We start from the raw sequence: 5448 nt of genomic DNA, 5'->3' as shown, positions 1-5448 counted from the left end.
TGTTTGTTTTTTTATAGCTCTTGATTGTCTAACCTTTTTACGGTTTGCATTTGCAAGTCTCTCTTTTGTTTCTTTGGTATGCAATGTGGTAACAAGGTCTTGCTAGAACCGGTGGGCTAACCTTTCTATGGTTCTAAACTTAGTTTCTAAGTTTGACTGCTCCCTTCGGAGTGACAACAAGCCTCGTTTTCCCCCTAATGTGGATCGGGAGGATTCCTCCTCTTTTCAAAGCCCTCATCAAACTCGATGCTATGTTTAGAACGCTAAGAGTAGGTAGTCTGGTTTTGGTTAGGCCAAAAGTGAAGTTTTCCCCATTTTTTATGGGCTTTTTCTAATGTATAATTGATATGTTGTTTGATTTTTTTTATAGCTCTTGATTGTCTTACTGTTTTTATGTTTTGCATTGTCAAGTCTCTCTTTTCTTTCTTTGGTATGCAATGTGGTAACTAGGCCTTGCTAGAACCGGTGGGCTAACCTTTCTATGGTTCTACATTTAGTTACTAATTAAGTTTGATTGCTCCCTTCGAAGTGACAATAAGTTTTGTTAATGTCGACCCTTTTCTAAAGGGATTTAGTTCACTGTGGCTAGAGAAGAGGCTTCTAACTCATGTTTGACAAGACAAACTTGTTAAAACCATCCCAGTTTCTAAAGGGTGCCTCCTATCCTTTGTTACTCTATCTAGGCTAGGTTTGGACTAAGTGCGTCATAGGTAAGTCACGACAAAGCAACAAAGGAAGACAAAGCTAGAAAAGTATCCATGCACTTATTTATTATACATGCAATCAAGCATTCACAACACACACACCATTTTCTCAATCATGCATTCACATCTCAATAAGAAATAGCTAAAAGGAGCTTAAAACAAAAAAGACAGCAGCTTATGCTCAAATTTCAGCACATATACTCATCAAAATCAGAATTTCACATCATAAACCCGAGCTCAGTGCTCAAGGGTTGCCAATCATGCTTTTTATGCAAGATTTAATTAAGCTAAGAAGTATAATGCTCATTATTGTATGGAAAGAATTCTGAAAAATTTTGAAATTTGGGCAAAATTTGAACCCCCAAGTTTACACTAAACATGCAAGCTAAGCAAGCTATTACCCACACCCACTCAAAAAATTGCTTTTTCTGTCCTAAAAGCTTTTGAAAATCAAAGTAAATGGAGAAAAATAAGGGGGGAACTTTGGACTCCCTGGAAGGATCGACATCCTTGACTTTTGTTTGAAGCTTGCATGGATAAACCTTTTCATTCCTTTTTCATTGATTATTCATCCTTGTTCCTGAAAATCAAAGGAAATTCTCTCAATTTTATATATTACTAAAATTAGGATACATATAAGTCTTAACTAGTCTAATAGCACCCTCCATTCATCTTCCCCTACACTGGCTATGGTATCAAAATTTTCAATTAAGTAATACGTCTACTAACGAACTTGAAAACAAAACACATCACACTAAAAAACACAAACATCACTTTAACCCAACAGAAGCAACTCTTTTTACCCTTGCACTCACTATCACATTACTATCATGTTTGTCAACTGTCAAACTAACTCTTTTAAGTTATTTAGTGTGACTACAAAGTTATGAACACCACAATCTTAATTAAAACCTTTTAATAAATAAATGCCAAGTTACTACTCAAGAATGGCAAGGAATTCAAAAAACATGACAGCTATCCTAATTGGTTGAAAATGAGAAAAAGAAAGTTAGCCAGACAACCTATTTGGACTACAAAGCCAGCAGATATGATTCCTCAAATTTGACCATTCACTCTCCATACTCTACAAGTCTTCAACCACATGATGCTGCCTACTTTCAGATGAGCAACATCATTCCGATCTTAACAGTCAGAAGAGCAAATCAAATCAATCCTAGCATATTCACAAATCACAACTAAAAAGTACAAACATGCAGCGATATCAACAAGCATTCTGATAAATAATTAGCCAATTAATTGACATCATTCCGATCTTAACAGTCAGAAGAGCAAATCAAATCAATCCTAGCATATTCACAAATCACAACTAAAAAGTACAAACATTACAAAATAAAACATGCAGCGATATCAACAAGCATTCTGATAAATAATTAGCCAATTAATTGACATTACAAAATAAATAAAGAAAAACAAGCATTCTGATATTTTTCTATTTGTGCGGGCAGCCGATGTTCACAAAACAGCATTTCGAACCCACGAGGGGCCCTATGAATTCCTTGTGATGCTGTTTGGGTTGAAACGCTCCGGCAACATTCCAATCAATCATGAGTGATGTTCTTCGCCCATATTTACGCAAGTTTGTTTTGGTTTTCTTTGATGACATCTTAATTTACAGCAAGTCCTTGGACGAGCATTTGCACCAATTGGCAATAGTTTTGGAAACTCTAGTAGCTCATCAACTGGTAGCCAACTTTAAAAAATGCCAATTTGCGGTTGACAAAATTGAATACTTGGGCCATGTTATTTCTTCATAGGGGGTGGCAGCGGATCCAACAAAAATAGAAGCGATGGTTAAATGGCCAGCACCCAAGAACGTGAAGGAGCTAGGTGGGTTTTTTGGGGCTAACGGGGTATTATCGGAAATTCGTTGCAAACTACGGTTCTATTGTGCTGCCCCCTTGACACAACTGTTAAAAAAAGGTAACTTTAAGTGGAATGAGACGACCGAGAACACATTTCAGCAGTTAAAAGTCAGCAATGATGTCTGTCCCGATGCTAGGTATTCCTGATTTTTCACAAAGTTTTGTGCTGGAAACTGATGCTTCGGGTGTGGGTATTGGGGCTGTCCTAATGCAAAATCAACGACCAGTGGCCTTTTTCAGTCAAGCTTTACCTATTACCCATAGTTTTAAGGCTGTTTATGAACGGGAGCTTATGGCAATAGTGCTGGCTGTTCAAAAATGGCGACCATATCTATTGGGTAAGCCTTTTGTGGTGCGTACAGATCAGAAAAGTTTGAAGTTTCTTCTTGAACAACGGGCTATCGGGGGAGAATATCAGAGATGGATCGCTAAACTATTGGGGTATGATTTTGTGATTGAGTACAAGAAAGGATTGGAAAACAAAGCGGCCGATGCCTTATAGAGATTACCACCGGTATTTGAATTGGGCCTCGTAAGTATTGTGGGCGGGCTAAACCCTTCAGTTTTCATCGATCAAGTGGCTGGAAATGAATCTCTTAACAATATTCGACTATCCTTGATAAATGGACAACAAGCTCCAGAGGGATATTCGCTACAAGGAGGAGGATTCACCTGATATTACTTTATTATTAGCTGAATTCCATAACAGCCAGATAGGGGGACATCATGGTGCATTGAAAACATATCAAAGGCTAGCAAGGGAGGTATATTGGCGAGGTATGACAGCCCATATCCGCACCTATGTTGCTGAATGTTCCGTGTGTCAACAAGCCAAATACTTGTCTTTAACTCCGGCTGGTTTCCTTCAAGCATTACCCATTCCGGATCGTGTGTGGGAAGATATTAGTATGGATTTTATTGAGGGCCTCCCCAAATCCGAGGGTTATGATGTTATATTGGTAGTTGCGGATCTTCTTTCCAAGTATGCACATTTCATCCCCTTGAAACATCCATTTGGTGCAAAAGTGGTTGCTGCTGTTTTTATGCGAGAGATTATTCGTTTGCATGGATGCCCCTGAAGTATAGTGTAGGATCGTGATCGTATTTTCACAAGTCTATTATGGGAAGAGTTGTGGAGGTTGTTGGAAACTCAGTTGAGACGAAGCACCACTTACCACCCCCAAACAGATGGTCAAACGGAAGTTGTCAATCGAGGGGTGGAGACGTATCTAGGGTATTTTTCTATGAACACACCTAAACAATGGGTTAAATGGCTAGCTTGGGCTGAATTGAGCTATAATACAACAGTCCGTACAGCCACATTGATGACCCCCTTCGAGGCCCTCTATGGGCGACCACCCCCCTCTATATTACCATATGTGAAGGGCTCGAGCCGGGTGAATGATGAAGTAGACCATTTGATGAAAGAAAGAGATTAAATTTTGGGCGTTTTGAAGGCCAATTTACTGAAAGCACAGCAGCGAATGGTTAAATATGCTAATGCTAAAAGACGGGAGGTGCAGTTTGAGGTTCATGATTGGGTTTATGTGAAGTTACGCCCTTACCGAAAGTCCTCTCTCAGCCGTTTTAAGCACTCCAAATTGGCCCCAAGATTCATTGGTTCATTTATGATCGTGGCACGAATTCGTTTCGTTGCATACCGTTTGGCCCTTCCCAAGGAATCGCTTATACACCCGGTCTTTCATGTTTCTGTTCTTTGCAAGGTCGTGGGTTCAAACAGGCCATTATTCCCAATTTCAAAAGATTTGGCTGCTGATTTGTCTATGCAAGTGTCTCCGGTAGAAGTATTGGGAGTTCGCAAAACATCATTCCGATCTTAACAGTCAGAAGAGCAAATCAAATCAATCCTAGCATATTCACAAATCACAACTAAAAAGTACAAACATTACAAAATAAAACATGCAGCGATATCAACAAGCATTCTGATAAATAATTAGCCAACTAATTGACATTACAAAATAAATAAAGAAAAAAATCATTGGAAAGATCACTGCTTAAATGAAATTTGAAATATCTCCCAATAGTTTTGATCGGTTACCCGAGTTGTGAGAGTGGTCGGTTGATATTGCGTGCTTCCTTCAAGCGCTCCCCAGCTGCACCTGTTAGCTTCTGCCTCCGGAACCAGCTACTTAAACCATCTGCCAGTCTCTGCATAATAAAATGATTATGAGCCTAAATTTTACAAGTACCAGTCCGTTGAATAGAAACGTGATACTCATGCTTTTCCATCCTAAACAACAGAACTATCTGCACTTCGATTTACAAATTCATTGCCTTTTTCCGACAGTGCTCACAACTGTTAGTTGTTACAGGTATACTTCTTTTTTATTTATTTATTTATTTATTATTTTACTAAATTCAGTAATACCATATTCCAGATATTAGCAACATTATTTTAGCATTACCTTGGATCGGGATTCAACAACACAGGTAAAAAAAGCAGTATGTGATAGCGAACTCTCAGGAACGGTCGGGTTAGAAGAGGGAGGCCTAGGTGGAAGCGGGCTCTTCAGGATTTGGAATCGAAAACCGATCTGAGGGTGGAGAATTTTCTTTGGAAGACTTGGGTTTCCGAGGGGGTCTGCGGCCCTTGATTTCGGCACCGTTAAGGCTAGAAGAAGAAGAAAGTGGTGGATCGACGAGATGGGTATGTCGCAAGATAGAGTTTCTTGGCTGCTTCACGTTAGAGAGGAAGAGCGAAATTTTGGAGGTATAGGAAGAGCGAAACGGAATTTGAGAGATAGGAAATCGCAGGGTTTGAGGAAGACGAAGAAGAGAAGGGGAGATGAGAGGCAGAGTAAACCGATGGAGAAGAAAAAGGGGAAAGAAATTTGAAATAA

At 39.3% G+C, this 5448-nt stretch overlaps 1 long non-coding RNA gene across 2 annotated transcripts; it reads right to left on the bottom strand.

The window, feature by feature from the left end:
• Positions 1 to 1729: 1729 nt before the first annotated feature.
• On the bottom strand, positions 1730 to 5448 carry LOC116405978. 2 transcript variants are annotated; one of them, XR_004219058.1, is made up of 3 exons: positions 5014 to 5448; positions 4647 to 4756; positions 1730 to 1846 (listed from the first exon to the last, which is right to left on the bottom strand). It is a non-coding gene; the product is annotated as an uncharacterized LOC116405978 (long non-coding RNA). The 2 variants fall into 2 exon arrangements; XR_004219059.1 differs by lacking the exon at positions 1730 to 1846 and adding an exon at positions 4410 to 4423.

The sequence above is a fragment of the Cucumis sativus genome, unplaced genomic scaffold, assembly GCF_000004075.3.
Source record: "Cucumis sativus cultivar 9930 unplaced genomic scaffold, Cucumber_9930_V3 scaffold53, whole genome shotgun sequence".
NCBI classification, from domain to species: domain Eukaryota; kingdom Viridiplantae; phylum Streptophyta; class Magnoliopsida; order Cucurbitales; family Cucurbitaceae; genus Cucumis; species Cucumis sativus.
Note: the sequence above shows the minus strand (reverse complement) of the source record. Positions and strands in the feature narration are given on the sequence as shown.